The sequence below is a fragment of the Rhinatrema bivittatum genome, chromosome 7 (assembly GCF_901001135.1).
Source record: "Rhinatrema bivittatum chromosome 7, aRhiBiv1.1, whole genome shotgun sequence".
NCBI lineage: Eukaryota > Metazoa > Chordata > Amphibia > Gymnophiona > Rhinatrematidae > Rhinatrema > Rhinatrema bivittatum.
The window spans coordinates 264,710,375-264,727,615 of record NC_042621.1 but is presented as its reverse complement, the minus strand read 5'-3'; the positions used below and the strand labels follow the sequence as shown (position 1 = coordinate 264,727,615).

The window sequence follows — 17,241 nt, the reverse complement described above, 5'->3', positions numbered from 1 at the left end:
TAAATGGAAACACTTTGTACATAAACATTTTTTAAATTTTATTAAAATATTTAATGAGTGTTCCCTTTCATATTCTTATTTTGTATATATAGATATGTATAATTTGTAAAATACATATGTGAGCACGCTATAAATGTTGCAGATGCACTTGTAAAGTTATCAAAATTTTAAACTAATTTATCACAGGCGGTGACTGAACTGTTAGGAAATGCCAAGAAACAAAGCATTGCTAGGTGAGCAAACCTTATAATGGCAGTATTTTGTCACTCTTGTGGCTGCCGAGGGGGATACTCAGTTTGCTGTTCAGAAAAGCAGGTGCATATAAACAATGCAAAATGTTTTGCAGGCGAAGTCAAAAGCGTAAGAACAACAAATCTGGGACACACGTTTGTTTTCCTAGCATGTAGCCAGATGGACTCAGGACCAATGGGTTATATGCTCCCCTGCTAGCAGATGGATACGGAGTCAGGTTTCAAAGCTGACATCACCTTAGGTACACCCCTGCAGTGACCTCCACCCTACAGATTTTCTCCATCTCCTAGCAGATGTGGACATTCTTTCCCTGTTTTGGATTGCTGTATTTTTTTAAATTGGAGAAAGATTGAGCCCCGCTCTCCTGTGGTGATACCTCCCCCAGTTGAGAATTCCTGAGGCAATTTCCGAGATCCCTCAGAGGTGTGGCTTGGTCCAGTAGCCAGTTCCCAGTGTGGACTTTGCTACTGAAGTAGCTGAAAGGCAGTGGGTGTAGAAAGCCAAGCGTGGCGGTGATGGCCAAAGCCCTCTCTTCCCGCAGCCGGAGTCGTCCTCTGTACTCTGTAAGAGCTGAGCCCAGGTAAGCAAAAAAAAAAAAAAGGATTTCCTGATCAGAGATGCTGGAGGGGTTTTGGTAAGACTTCTCCAGTCTACTTGCTCAGTACATTGTCCATTGGTGTAAATGGAATTGGGCATCTAGGCGGGTTGAGTGGCTCCCCAGTGGGCTAGGCCCCACGTCAGGCTTAGTCGGCACACCGCCTGGTAGGCTATGTTGGCACCATCTTGCAGTTTTGTGCGCTTTGCATTGCCCTCCATACAGCTTCGGTACTCACGGTGTGTGCTGGCTCTGTGCATGCGCTGTGCACACACAACTTCGCACACAGTCGTACGCGCACAACTATTTAGGCTCAAAATTCCTGAGCACACAGACTGTGCGGGTGCCTTGCTGCAGCCCTCTTAGGTGCCCGAAATCTGTGCGCACAAAAGTCTTCAAGCGCAAGCCAGCTGAATTTGCAACTGCTGTCTCTAATGGCTCTGGCAGCAAAGAAGCATAAGCATCATTCTCTCTGTGTTGCTTGCCATATTAGGGCTACTCAGTCTGACCTGGTTTCTTGCTTATGTCAGCACTGTGAGGAGGCCCAGGGAATTGGCTGCCTCAGACTTTGCCTAGCCTGGGTCTTCCCATTCTGAGGATGAGTGAGCCACAACCTTTACCAGATATACCCGGACCTGAATAATTCCTGAGCTGGGTCTTCCATAGGAGAAGGAAATTCAGCGGCATCTACTCCAGTTCTTCCTGGGCTAAATATAGACCTAGTGGCCGCCTCTTGGGTGGAATTATTTTCAAGACCTTCAAGTCTTTGTATAGGTACAGTCTGCTACAATTGCCCCTGTCCTGGCGGTGTCACAGCCTGTAAGGCCTCCCCCTCCCAGCCCTATTGGCAGACCTTTGGACATGCCTCGCCTTACTAAGGGTGTTCCTGGCAGGGACTCGGACATCAACGGACGAAGAAGGAAATCCAAATTCCTTGATCCATAGAGACTAATTGCCGGCCCTGGTTTCCCAGACTCTGAAGATGCTGGAAATTCCTGGGGCGGACTCCATGATGGAACCTAAAAAGAATCCCATTCTGGTGTCTCTACGTAAAAAGCCTCTTGCTACTTTCTGGTACTGGAAGCCATCCAGGAGTTGATTGACCTGGAATGGGATGCCCCTGAAGTGAGTTTTAAAGGGGTCGAGCATTACAAACTCTATACCCATTGTATCCGGTGGTGAGAGAGCGCCTGCACTTCCCTAAAGTGGATGCACTGGTCTGTGCTGTATCAAAGCGAACTATCCCAGTGGAGGGAAGAATAGCCTTAAAGGATGCGCATGATAAGGCAGATGGAGTCCATTCTTAAGCCTTTGACTCAACAGCAGTGACCTTACAGATTGCTTCTTGGTGGCTCGCTCTTGCCTGCTCCTCTCTGGAGAGGTGGATGACTCTGAAGCGTATTCCAGAGAAGCTGTGTGGAGCCTGTCGCTGCCTTTTTAGCAGAGCGAGCTCTGACCTAGTCTGTACCTTGGCCAGAGGAGTGGCCTCGGTGATAACGGCCAGAAGACATCTATGGCTGCAAAATTGGTCAGCAGATGCGACCTCTAAGGCAAACCTCACAAAGATGCAAATTGGAAAATCTGGCCAGTAAGTGAGGTGAATCTCCAGTGCCCCGGCTACCAGAAGATAAGAGAAAGCAGTCACAGTGCCCCTCACCAATGAGGGGTTGATCCAGCAACACCCAATGCTTTCGGCCCTACAGAATCTCGACATTTCAGAGGCCTCGGTCCTTGGGGAAGTCTCAGTCCTTTCGGAGCAGACAGCCCAAGAGAGGGCCGGGTTCAGGTTCAGTCCGAACTCCCCAATGAAGTTTTGCCAACCCATCCATGGAATGAGGAGATAGGGGTTGCCTATCCCTCTTCTACGAGCGGGGGTCAAGATCACGTCGGACAAATGGGTACTAGATATTGTACAAGAAGGGTACTTTCTGGTGTTTTGCAGCACTCTTCAGGACATGTTCATGATGTCTCCTTGCCACTCCCAGCACAAGAAGTAGGCAGTGGATTCTACTAAGGCTCCTCAAATTGAGGGCTATACCACCAGTACCTACGCTCCAGGAAAATACAGGGCATTTATTCCATCTATTTCATCGTACCCAAGAAAGAGGGCTCCTTTCCGCCCCATCCTGGACCTCAAGAGCGTCAACTGACACCTATGGATAATTCATTTCCGCATGGAAACTGTACTTTGTGATAATGTCCATTTAACTGGGAAAGTTCTTAACATCCCTGGATCTCTCTGAGGCCTTCCTTCATATTCCAATCCAGCAAGAACATATATTTATTTAGAGGTATTTATATACCTTTTTTATAAAATTTGTCAAAACGGTTTACAGGAATAAAAAATAAAACGAGCAAAAATAAAATTTAAAATGTACATACAATTGACAAATAGCTAGATGAAATACTAGCATAAACAAAAATTTACTAAATAAAATATTGTGGCCATGGGACTTATAATTCCAGCAGAGGAAAAGTAAAGGGAGAAATGGGGAGGGGAGAAAAGGAAAGTAGAGGAGAAATTTGGTGAATTAATGAAAGAGCTGGGAGGGGATAGAGTAGGAAAGGGGGATATGGAGAGTAAGGAAGAATGTAGTAATTGATGTGTGGTATGTGAGATCTATGAATGTCTATGTGAGTATACGTTAAGTATTGAGTGTAGACTGATTGGGTGGAATATTGAAGGCAAGTTGGAAGAGGTAGGTTTTGAGCGATTTTTTTTTTTTTTAAAGTGAGAAGGATTTGGTAGAGAGTTCCAGAGTATTGGTCCGGCTACCGAGAATGCTCTTTCTGGTGATATCTAATCTGGCTTGTTTGGGTGATGGAATATCTAGAAGGTTTTGGGTAAGTGATCTTAAGTGTCGAATTGGTTTGTAAATATGTAATAAAGAACAGAGCCAAGTGGATGAGGGATTGTAAATTAGACCGTGAATAATGGAAAGTATTTTATATTTTATCCTAAACTTTATGGGTAACCAGTGTAAAGATTGCAGGGTGGGAGTGATATGATTGCGTGGAGAGATTCCGGATAATATCCGGGCTGCACTGTTTTGAACCAGTTGGAGGGGATAGAGTGAAGAATCTGGTAGTCCTAGATAGAGGGCCTTACAATAGTCTAGACCAGAAAAGATTAGAGATTGAAGAATAGTTCTGTAATCACAGTAAAAGAGTAAGGGACGGAGATGTTTTAAGAGTCGTAATTTGTAGAATGATTTTTTTTGTTAGTGAAGAAATATGCTGTTTCATAGATAAATCAGAGTTTATGATTACTCCAAGATTTGTGACGTAGTGTGTTATTGGAATGGATATATTAATTATCAAATGTGATGGTGGACCTATTGATGAATCTGAAATAGAAGTTAAGTGTATGATTTCAGTTTTTGATGGATTCAGTTTTAAATGATTGTGAGAAAACCAGGAATTAATGGTAGATAAAGGGAAACCATGGATAAGGTAATGAACCAAGATGTTTGTTTTATATGGAACAAGAAATTGGATGTCATCGATTATTAGAAATGTAGATAGGGTGGCTGGTGGACGTGAGGACTGCTTGGTAACTTGCCTGCCTGGTGCAAAGGTGGCAGACCTCACGCGTCACCTAGATAGGATTATAGACAGTACTGGGGAGGAGCCGGCTGTTGTGGTACATGTGGGCACCAACGACATAGGAAAATGTGGGAGAGAGGTTCTGGAAGCCAAATTTAGGATTTTAGGTAGGAAGCTGAAATCCAGAACCTCCAGGGTGGCATTCTCTGAAATGCTTCCTGTTCCACGTGCAGGTCCCCAGAGGCAGGCAGAGCTCCAGAGTTTCAATGCGTGGATGAGACGATGGTGCAGGGAAGAGGGATTCAGCTTTGTAAGGAACAGGGGAAACTTTTGGGGAAAGGGGAGACTTTTCCGAAAGGATGGGGCTCCACCTTAACCAGAGTGGAACCAAGCTGCTAGCACTAACTTTCAAAAAGGAGATAGAGCAGCTTTTAAACTAAAACAAGGGGGAAAGCCGACAGTCACTCAGCAGTGCATGGTTCGGAGAAATGTATCCTTGAAGGATACTAATGAAACAGGAGAGTTAGGGCATCCCAACAGAGAGGTTCCATTAAAAGCAAACATAGTTCATATGCCTATATGTAAAAAATCACCAAAACTAATGATTTCCGAATTATCCCAAACAACTAAAAAGCAGGTTGTTAAATCAAGCAAAAACCACACTTTGAAATGTCTGTATACCAATGCCAGAAGTCTAAGAAGTAAGATGGGAGAGTTAGATATATAGCAGCAAATGATGAGATTGACATAATTGGCATCACAGAGACTTGGTGGAAGGAGGATAACCAATGGGACAGTGCTATATCAGGGTACAAATTATATCGCAATGATAGGGAGGATCAACTTGGTGGGGGTGTGGCACTTTATGTCCGGGAGGGTATAGAATCCAACAGGATAAAGATCATACAAGAGAGTAAATGCTCAGTAGAATGGGTAGAAATCCCATGTGTGTTGGGTAAGAGTATAGTGATAGGAGTATACTACTGTCCACCTGGACAAAATGGTCAGACAGATGATGAAATGCTAAGAGAAATCAGGGAAGTAAACCAGTTTGGCAGTGCAATAATAATAGGATATTTCAATTACCCCAATATTGACTGGGTAAATGTAACATCAGGACTTGCTAGAGACATAAAGTTCCTGGTTGTAATAAATGATTGCTTCATGGAGCAATTGGTTCAGGAACCAACAAGAGAGGGAGCTATTTTAGATTCAATTCTTAGTGGAATGCAAGATTTGGTGAGAGAGGTAACTGTGGAGGGGCCACTTGGCAACAGTGATCATAACATGATCAAATTTAAACAAATAACTGGAAGGGGGACAATAAGTAAATCTGCAGCTCTAACACTAAATTTTAAAAAGGGAAATTTTTTGATAAAATGAGGAAAATAGTTAGAAAAAAACTGAAAGGTGCAGCTGCAAAGGTTAAAAGTGTTCAACAGGCTTGGACATTGTTTAAAAATACAATCCTAGAGGCACAGTCCATATGTATTCCGCGCATTAAGAAAGGTGGAAGGAAGGCAAAACAATTACCGTCATGGTTAAAAGGTGAGGTGAAAGAGGCTATTTTAGCCAAAAAAAATCCTTCAAAAATTGGAAAAAGGATCTATCTGAAGAAAATAGGATAAAACATAAGCATTGTCAAGGTAAGTGGTAAAACAGTGATAAGACAGGCGAAGAGAGAATTTGAAATGAAATTGGCCATAGAGGCAAAAACTCATAATAAAAACTTTTTAAAATATATCCAAAGCAAGAAACCTGTGAGGGAGTCGGTTGGACCATTAGATGACAGAGGGGTTAAAGGGGCTCTTAGGGTAGATAAGGCCATTGCAGAAAGACTAAATGAATTCTTTGCCTCCATGTTTACTAATGAGGATGTTGGGGAGATACCAGTTCCAGAGATGGTTTTCAGGGGTGATGAGTCAGACGAACTGAACGAAATCACTGTGAATCTGGAAGATGTAGTAAGCCAGATTGACAAACTAAAGAGTAGCAAATCACCTGGACCAGATGCTATGCATTCTAGGGTTCTGAAGGAACTCAAAAATGAAATTTCTGATCTATTAGTTAAAATTTGTAACCTATCATAAAAATCATCCATTGTACCTGAAGACTTGAGGGTGGCCAATGTAACCCCAATATTTAAAAAAGGCTCCAGGGGCGATCCGGATAATTATAGACCAGTGAGCCTGACTTCAGTGCCGGGAAAAATAGTGGAAACTATTCTCAAGAACAAAATTGTAAAGCATATAGAAAGACATGATTTAATGGAACCATAGTCAACATGGATTTACCCAAGGGAAGTCTTACCTAACAAATCTGCTTCATTTTTTTGAAGGGGTTAATAAACATGTGGATAAAGGTGAACCGGTAGATGTAGTGTATTTGGATTTTCAGAAGGCGTTTTACAAAGTCCCTCATGAGAGGCTTCTACGAAAACTAAAAAGTCATGGGATAGGAGGCGATATCCTTTCGTGGATTACAAACTGGTTAAAAGACAGGAAACAGAGTAGGATTAAATGGTCAATTTTCTCAGTGGAAAAGGGTAAACAGTGGAGTGCCTCAGGGATCTGTACTTGGACCGGTGCTTTTCAATATATATATCAATGATCTGGAAAGGAATACGATGAGTGAGGTTATCAAATTTGTGGATGATATAAAATTATTCAGAGTAGTTAAATCACAAGCAGACTGTGATACATTACAGGAGGACCTTGCAAGACTGGAAGATTGGGTATCCAAATGGCAGATGAAATTTAATGTGGAAAAGTGCAAGGTGTTGCATATAGGGAAAAATAACCCTTGCTGTAGTTACATGATGTTAGGTTCCATATTAGGAGCTACCACCCAGGAAAAAGATCTAGGCATCATAGTGGATAATACTTTAAAATCGTCGGCTCAGTGTGCTGCAGCAGTCAAAAAAGCAAACAGAATGTTAGGAATTATTAGGAAGGGAATGGTTAATAGAACGGAAAATGTCATAATGCCTCTGTATCTCTCAATGGTGAGACCACACATTGAATACTGTGTATAATTCTGGTCGCCGCATCTCAAAAAAGATATAGTTGCAATGGAGAAGGTACAGAGAAGGGCAACCAAAATGATAAAAGGGATGGAACAGCTCCCCTATGAGGAAAGGCTGAAGAGGTTGGGACTGTTCAGCTTGGAGAACAGACGGCTGAGGTGGGATATGATAGAGGTCTTTAAGATCATGAGAGGTCTTGAATGAGTAGATGTGACTCGGTTATTTACACTTTCGAACAATAGAAGGATTAGGGGGCATTCCATGAAGTTAGCAAATAGCACATTTAAGACTAATCGTAGAAAATTATTTTTCACTCAACGCACAATAAAGCTCTGGAATTTGTTGCCAGGGGATGTGGTTAGTGCGGTAGCTGGGTTCAAAAAAGGTTTGGATAAGTTCTTGGAGGAGAAGTCCATTAATGGCTATTAATTATACTTAGGGAATAGCCAGTGCTATTAATTGCATCAGTAGCATGGGTTCTTCTTAGTGTTTGGGTAATTGCCAGGCTCTTGTGGCCTGGTTTTGGCCTCTGTTGGAAACAGGATGCTGGGCTTGATGGACCCTTGGTCTGACCCAGCATGGCAGGTTCTTATGTTCTTATCTGCGTAAATTTTGAATTGTAGGTTAAGAAGATAAAATATGACATAAAGGAAGAAGATATATATTAATTAGTATGGGAGATAGTGATGAACCTTGAGGGACACCAGAATTAATGATATATGGAGTGGAAAATTGATGATTAAAATTGACTTGTTGAGGGCGGTCTGTGAGAAAAGATGAAAACCAAAACTGTACCTGTAATACCTATGGCTTTAAGACCTGAAATGAGCATTTCCTATACTTTGCGGTACTGGGCTGTCGTTATCAGTTCCAGGCACAACCCTTCGGCCTGGCCACCGCCTCAGAACATTTTCCAAGATTATCGTGGGCGTTCCCAGCCAACTTCACGGTCCTACCCTCAGAGCCTCCAAAAGAGCCCCCAGAATATTCCTCTCTTCCAGAGGATCTAATCTTACTTGCTTTTTGTTGAAAAAGTGGGCACTACCTTAAAAGTAGACATAAAGAAGGAACCAGATCCTTGAGCAGAAATGATGGGGATTCTAAAAATTTTAGATATCACATCAGAACCCACTTGCTCTTCCATCCCATCCAGTGTTACAAAAAGCATTAATGAAAGCATAGGAATCTTACTCTTCCAGGGCTACCGTTGCCCGTAAACGGGATCTCAGATTCAGATTGCAAAAAAACAGGCTACAGGATTGTACGACTCTATTCTAATTCACCCCTGAGAAAAGACAAGTTATTGGATGACGTTGGTAAGAAGGTATTCCAAAGTTCCATGCTCACCCTGTGCATACAACAGCACCGATTTTATATCATTCAATATTTGTACGAAACTTTGTAGTCTTTAAAGCCATATACAATATAATCAGAGAACGGCCAGCCTCCCCACAACCTCTACACGACATTGGAGGAAGGTCTCTGACACCTTTTAAGATTGGTTCATGAAGGTTCATTTGGGACATTTTGTGGTTCTGTGACTTCAATTCTTTTTGGAAACAGGTCTTTCTCTACACAGGCAGGATCTTGAGCCTTCACATCCCTTTTCTACCGCAACATTTTCTGTGGTAATGTCAAGCAAAGACTATGGATTAATAGTCTTCCTACTTGGTACAACTTCTATTCTTTGCATGTGGAGACAACTGGTTACCTCTTCTTTTACTCAGTGGCGCAACAGTATTCAGTCTTTTAATTTTGGAACAATTTTCAAACAATAAATCTACTCCAATGATCAAGAAAAGAACATTGGACATTTGGATGCCATATATAGGGTCCTACCTCACAGAGCTCATAAAGCAGTTCTCAGTAATTTTGAATTTTCCATGTATTTCTGAGATTTGTACCTTCCCAGCAGGGGATGGGTTGGGGTGTGGGTGGATGTTGGGGAATTTTCTGTTTTCATGTACATAGTTACAATGATATATGGTGTATATCAGCAACAATATATCATATGTTTTATTCTTTGAAAACAGATTTAAATTTACATTATGAAAAATCAAATTTGCATCCAACCTAATCTACCCAAATCATAGGGGCTAGAAATAGATCCCTTTCAGTCCGGAGTAACCAAGCTTTGAATCTTAGCAAACCACATCCTACAACAGACTTATATGTCGGCTTGTCATATTTTCATGCTACTAGGGCATATAGCAGCGGTGATACATGTGGTATCTTTAACCTGACTACAAATGCAGTGTCTACAGTGGGATTTACAAACACAAATTAATCAATTCCTGCAACCCCAATTATCCAGAATATCAATTATCGAATTCTGGAGCCCTCCTCCAAACTCAGCCTCTTCATATTGTACTCACCACAAATGCCTCCACTCTGGGCTGGGGAACCCTCTTCTACACTTCAGAACACAAGGTTTCTGGTTCCCCCAGGAATCTTTGTGTCAAATCTACTAGTTAAGAGCAATTAAACGTATAATTCAAAAGTATAATGATCCTCACAGACAATTGGGTGGCGCTTTTACATAAACCAGCATGGAGGAGTGGGTTCCTGGATCCTCTGCCAGGAGACACTAAAGATATGGGATTGGGGCAAAGCAAACTTGGCAACACTGCAAAGAGTCTACCTGCTAGGAATCGCAAATACAGAAGCAAACAGAATAAGCAGAGTTTTCCAACTGCACAAGTGGGCCCTGTCACAGGATATAGCAAACCGTCTCTTCCAACAATGGGGATACCTATACATGGAAAGCTCCAGACACCTTCCTCGTCTCGGGGACTCCTTTGTCTTCCCTCCAATTCCATTCATTGCAAAAACAATACAAAAATGCATGTGAGACTGGGCCAGGGTAGTAATAGTAGCCTCAGCATGTCAGAGACAACCATGGTCTGCATATCTATTACAACTGTCAGAATGCCACCCTCAAAGACTGGGAAACAATGCAACATTACTGACCCCGGAGGAAGGATCACTCCTTATGCCTCTTCAACCTTCACTCAATCTCACTGCATGGATATTGAATGCTCAATGATAGTGCATTTGTGTTTATCCACAGACATCGAAGACATCTTAATGTCGGCAAGTAAACTTTCCACATGACAGACCTATGCCTTCAAGTAGAATCATTACTCCACCTGGTGCAAGGATCATTCTGTCAACCCTCTCACCTGAGATCCTCATCAGTTACTAGAATACATACATCTCTTTACAAGAGGTCTGGCCTCCTCATCCATCTGAATACATTTAAGTGCAATAGCGGCTTTATCACTAAGAAGATGGGAACCCGATATCAATATACCCCCTCATCTCACGATTCATGAAGTGACTGATTCAAATTCATCCTCCTGTGCAAAAGCTCCCAGTACCATGGGATCTTAATATAACTCTCACCGCTTTAATGAAATTGTCCTTTGAACCTCTTGTGTCAGCCGAACTCAAATATTTAACTTGGAAAATAGTCTTTCTAGTAGCAATAACCTCCACCAGAAGAGTGAGCGAATTGCAAGGGTTCAAACACTACCCTCCATATCTGTAATTCTTTCATGACAAAGTAGTCCTATGGACCCATACAAAGCTACTGCCAAAAGTAGTATCGGCATTCCACTTGAGGCAGTCTTTCACGCTCCTCATCTTCTTTCCTAAGCCACAAATGCATGCTTCACACCTTAGTCTGTGACACAGATCATAGGTGATTTCAGCTCTTCATTTCATATGACCCCAGTAATTTGGGAACTCCAGTTGTAAGACTAACTTTCTAATTGGATTACCGCCTGTATATAATAATGCTATGAGTCCTAGTCCATTCCATTGCAACATCTCATAAGAACCACAGAGTACATGCAACAGTAATTTCATTAGCGCACTTGCACAATGTACCAATAGAAGAAATCTGTAAAGCAGCTACCTGGTCTTCTATTCACATCTTCACATTTCATTACTACCGAGATAAATTGGCTCAGTGGGATAAGCTGTCATCCAGATAAACGGAGTCCACAGAGGAGTCCAGGTCGTGTACAAAAAAAAGACGGGCTTCATAAATAGTCTAATTTATTTTGACAGTCTTCAGCTTGGGACTCCCCATGAGGCATGGTGAATTCATCTGCTTATCGACAGATAAAAGCAAATTTTCTTACCATAAATGGTGTTTTCCACAGATAGGATGAATTAGCTATGTGTTCCCGCCCTCCTCCCTGGACAGCTTTCTCTATGCATCTGGATGTCCTTTTCTGCTTGGATAAGAACTGAAGAGTCTTCTGGAACAATTGTTATGCTGGAACTGCTGCGCATGCCCAGTAGGGCAAAACCTCTAAAGCTTTGAGAGACAGCTCCGCCTGATGCTGCTCGATGTCATTGATGAAGCATGGCTAATTCATCCTGGTATCTACAGAAAATACTGCTTACAGTAAGGAAACTTGCTTTTTATTTTTTTTCTTTTCTTTGTAGTCTATTTTTGGTATACTAGTTGTCTTGTAACAACTTTAATAAACATGAAATACAATAAAAATGATTTTCTCATGGGACACAAATATCAGTTTTCTACACTTCATGTGGGTAAAATGGTCACCTCATCTTTGCGCAGCCTCTGGGCTTAAAAGTGTGTACGCCACCTCAGCCCCTTGGAAAAGTACACATGCTGTGTCAAAGTGCATTACGTTCAGTCATTGAGAAAAGGCAACTCCTGTGGAAGCGGAATGAATGTATGTGTGTAAATGCCTTTTCTTCCCATCGTTTTGGACTTTTTCTTATGCTAATATGTATATTGTTTTGGGGGCAGAGTTTGTGTAGATATTTGTCCAGAATGATGCACTGTTTTTTTTATAAGCTTGTTCTTTATGGATCAGTCCAAGTCCACATGCTGTTGATTCGCCAATCCTGTCAAATCTAAATAAGTCATCCTAAATTCATACGTTATTGAAGGAATGCAGGTGCCGCCAGCATCAGAGAAATAGCAGTAAATCATAAGAAAACAGTTGTGGAGCTCTGCTCTCAGTCCATAAGGTGACACGTATACAGTTTAAAAATCCATGTTCATGCTTCAAAAAGATCAATCATCTCCACCATTCAGAGCAATCTGAACATGATCAATGGCCATGAAGTTCAAATCTTCAAATGGCGATCTTTTCTGGGTAATGAGTTACAAGAGGGTTATCCGTTCTCCATCGCGCAAACTACTTTGTTTTACTAAATGAATCTGATGTGTTCCCATGGTCTTGCAAATATACATATGATTACAGGGGCATGGAATAACATATACAACAGATCCCTTTACTTTGTAGATGGCTGATTTTATCAGTGATCTTTGATGTTTGGATGACTAAAAGCAAATGAGGGTTTACAGAATACCTCAAGTAACTGTAGAATTTCCCAGTGCCAATTTATAATTGCCATTTGTATATAGGGCCTGTTTGTAGGCCTAGTTGATACACAGAAGAGGATGACCTGATCTCACCTGATCAGGAGGTGATTTTATATTTGCTTGAGCTTTAGCTGTGGCAGACCATATATTGGCATAGCTGAGGAAACTCACTGAAAGATTTTCTTTTAACCTGCTGTGGATAGCAACTAGTAAAATTCAAAAAGTGCATTTATCAGTTATCCTTTGGAAAATAGAAGCATGAAAGCTCCCATCAGTATTAGAAATTGTAATGCCTAAAATGGTGCACTAACTTCAAATCTTGTATCACAACTGGACTACAAGGATCGCCGAGGCAGGAATGATAGTGCTGAAACATGGCTGCTTGTCAGGTTTGTGCATGCAACAGTGCTTTTGTTTCTTGGAATTTCCACGGCACTTCAGCTAGTATTTTTAATCCATTTGTTTTTAAAAATGAATCACAAAAAATATTTAATGTTAAAATTTTGGTAAATGGTTATAGTTGCATTTGGATTAAACACTCAGACTGTGTATTCATACGTGATACTAGTGTCTTCACTACATCAGGTTTTGTGTGTGTATAAGAGGGTTTTGCTGCTATGTTCACATTGGCACACTTCTATCACCCATTCAGTTCTTTAACTTTTTGGTGTTTGGTTTACGATTCTCATTTCTGTATTTTTTTTTTTTTTGACAATTTCATCCATCCTATTTGGTGCTCTTGGCCAGGTGAAACTCGTAGCTGGGGAATATCATGAGATGGCACTTTCTTGAAGTTTTGTAATTTGGGGATGTGCAACTCCTTTCTCTTTAAACCTCCAGCAGAGCTGGGTGTTGCATCACTTCCCCTTTTTTTTAGTTGGCTCAGTCCAGGTAAACTTTATACCTTCAGATAGGCTCAGCCTTATCTGTTACTTGTCTTGTCTTGCTTTAAGATTTCACTTTCCTAATGAGCACCTTGACCACTGGAGAAAAAAAAAAGATGATTTGCAGAGTCTAAGGCATGGGTGTGTTGACTTGAAGTACTCTGTTTTGGAAGGCCTGGGTCACTGCTTCTGACTGTTTGCTTGACTGGTGGGATTAGGACATAGGGTAGATTTAATCCCCATTTATCACAGCCCTGCCAGTGAAATGCAAATAAAGTAGCTGGTGGTACCAAGAAAGTACCCTGGGGCTTCTAAAATGAGTAACTATGTTGGGTAAAACAATTGCTTATCCTTAGTGCTGCCTGTAAGCTCCTTTTTTCTTTTTGAAACATGTTGGCCATGCTAATAGAGCTTAGTGGTATGCTCTAAGGCAGTGGTTCTCAACCTTTCTAATGCCGTGACCCCGAAATACAGTTCCTCATGTTGCGGTGACCCCTTGCCCTGCCCTTGCCCCGCCCTTGCCCCGCGAGGGTGGGGTGAGGGTGGGGCTTTGGTCATATGGGGGCGGGGTTATGGATGGGGTTGGATTTTAGTGCATACTTATTTATTATGACATTTATAAACAGAACCACCATTCCTCATAAAACAATAAAATTAAGAAACATAAAGCATCAGTTATAATAGTAAAACCATACTAATAAAAGAATATTTTAAAATTACTAATAAATAGAATTTCTATTAATTAAAATCATATACATTTTTATAATTTCCCAAACACCAATAATATTTCAAAACAGCACATATATCAAATAACACCCAATAATTAAAACTAATAAGGATTTTAAAAAGCCCCTGCTGTCCATACATGGGAGCTCTTGATTTCCAGTCACCCTGATATTGTCGAGGATTAGGAGGTTATTCTCTCTCTCTCACACATACACTGTCACATACTTACACATTCATGCTCTTATACCCACCATAACCTCTCACTCTCACAGACACTGATACACTCTCAGGGTGTAAGACACTCACACACACACACTCTTACTCCCCTGGATTTTCTCATACACACTCATGCTCTCACTCTTACTGGCTCCCTCACAACCTCAGAGCCTCTCAGATAAAACTCTATGCAGCAGAAATAATGCTGAATGTTGAGAATTGTGTTATGCAGACTAATCTGGAAAATGCACTAATTTCTACATGAGTCATAATGAATCAGTCCTCAGCTGCAGGCATCAATTGATTATCCTGGCTCCCTTTATGTTTGCCAAATACAGTTCATGTGTAACAGCAATCCTAAGTTTCCACCAGATCAAGCTGATTTCACATCCCACTTCATACTTTGTCACCTTCAGCTGAGTCAAACAATTAATCTAATTACTGCCACTGCTGCCACGTGGCTATTGGGGAGGCACTGATTGCTGCTATTGGCACTGAAGCCCATTCTGCTGCCTCCTCTGTGCAGGCCCCGTGGGTTTCCACTTCCTCCATGTTGATCTCGTACATTGTGAGATCCGCCATAGAGAAAGTGCTACTCTTGCACATTCCCAAAGATTACATGTGCCAATCAGTAAAAAGTAATTTATTTTTTTTTTTTACATCTGCTTCCCTTTCTAATTTTTTGCCATTTCCTTTTATATTGCCTTTTTTTCTATTTCTTTTCTCTCCACCTGTCTTCTTCCCTCAAACACACAGTCAGGAACCTTTTTGGCTGAGAGAGCCATAAACGCCACATATTTTAAAATGTAATTCCATGAGAGCCATACAATATGTTTAAAACTAAATACAAGTAAATGTGTGCATTTTATGTAAGATCACACTTTTAAAGTACAATAAGTCTCTGAAAATATTACACCAGGCCTTAAGACACCAATACATCTCCTATTAGGAAAACGGACCAAGTCAGGCTGCTATAGAGTCCTACACAGAAACAACATGCCAGCAGAAAACCTCACCTGAATCACGTGCTGTCCCTCACCTAACATAGAATAAAGAGACCAAAACGCATAACAAGAAGCATGCAGAAAAAACTGAATTGGAAACTGCAACAAGCCAGAGTCTCTGTATGCAGTGTAACAAAGGAAAAAAGAAACATCACCCATCCTTATAAAACAAATCAAGAAATATAAAATCATCAGCAGTAAAACTGTACTAACAAAAAGAACATATTTCAAAACAGCTGATGAGTGGAATATCCAATAATTAAAAACTCATATAAAACATTTCCAGATACCAACAAAATATTTAAAAATAGCAGACACAAAGACCCAGTAATGAAAAATAATAAGGATACAAAAATTTTTTTGCTCTGCATACCTGGGAACATTTGATATCCAGGTGTCCTGAGATTGTTCTGAATTAGCAGGAGGTGGGGTGGTTTGCTTGGAACTTTCTCCTCTCTCAGTCACATACCAGCGCTCTCTCTCACACTGGCTCTCAATGACACACCTATACACACATGCTCTCAGTACTCACATATACACATGTTTTTTCTCTCTCATATAGGCTCTTAATTACACATTTACACACATGCTGTCTATCTTTTCACGCTTACACACACACACAGGCTTTCAATCACATAAATACATGCTGTCTTTTTCTCTCACACACAGACTCTCATTCACATGCTTACAAACATGTCCTCTCTTTCTCTCATTTACACACAGGCTCTCAATCACATACTCACATGCTCCATCACCTAAATCAGCTCTCAATCACACACAGACACACATGATCTCTCTCTCTCATTTAAACACAGGCTCTCAATCACATACTCACATGCTCCATCACCTAAACCAGCTGTCAATCAGACACAGACACACATGATCTCTCTCTTACTTATACACACAGGCTCTTAATCATACATACACATGATTTCTCTCACACACAAAGGATCTCAATCATACACACATACTCTTTCACACAAACTTACACATACAGGTTCCCAATGGTAAACTTACATTCATGCTCTCTCTCTCACAGGCAGGCTCTCAATCACAGACATACTCTCTTTCACATACACAGGCTCTCAATCATTCACATACATGCAATCTCTCACTCACACACACAGGATCTCAAACACACATGCTTGCTCGCTCATTCACTCTCTCTCTCCCCCACCCCGGGAACTCGCGGCGGCAGCAGCAGCCTCCTCCCAACGCTAACCTCTTCATTTTCAGCCCTCGCGGAGGCGGAGTCCCATCGGCCGCGGTTGAAACTCCATTTTCCTCCGAGCCGCGCTGCAGTCGTCTTCCCGTCGGACACTAGCGTGGCCTCTTCTTCCCGCGCAGGCACCCGATGCTCTCCACTTCCTCTTCCGGGCCGCGGGAAGAAGAGAGCACACCGGCGTGCTCTCTTCTTCCCGTGGCCCGGAAGAGGAAGTGGAGAGCATCGGGTGCCTGCGCGGGAAGACTCCCGCGCAGGCACCCGGCTGACTCCAGGCGTGCCCGGCGTGCTCTCTTCTCCTCCCCCCCCCCCCCCCCCCCCCGCGGCCCGGAAGAGGAAGTGGAGAGCATCGGGTGCCTGCGCGGAAGAAGAGACCACACTAGCGTGGTCTCTTCTTCCC

General features: G+C 41.9%; 1 protein-coding gene across 3 annotated transcripts in view; it reads left to right on the top strand.

Moving 5' to 3' along the window:
* The window catches only part of PPRC1 (PPARG related coactivator 1), a 139,015-nt gene that overhangs the window by 60,684 nt on the left and 61,090 nt on the right, over window positions 1-17,241 (top strand). The gene's annotated exons all lie outside the window — the stretch shown is intronic.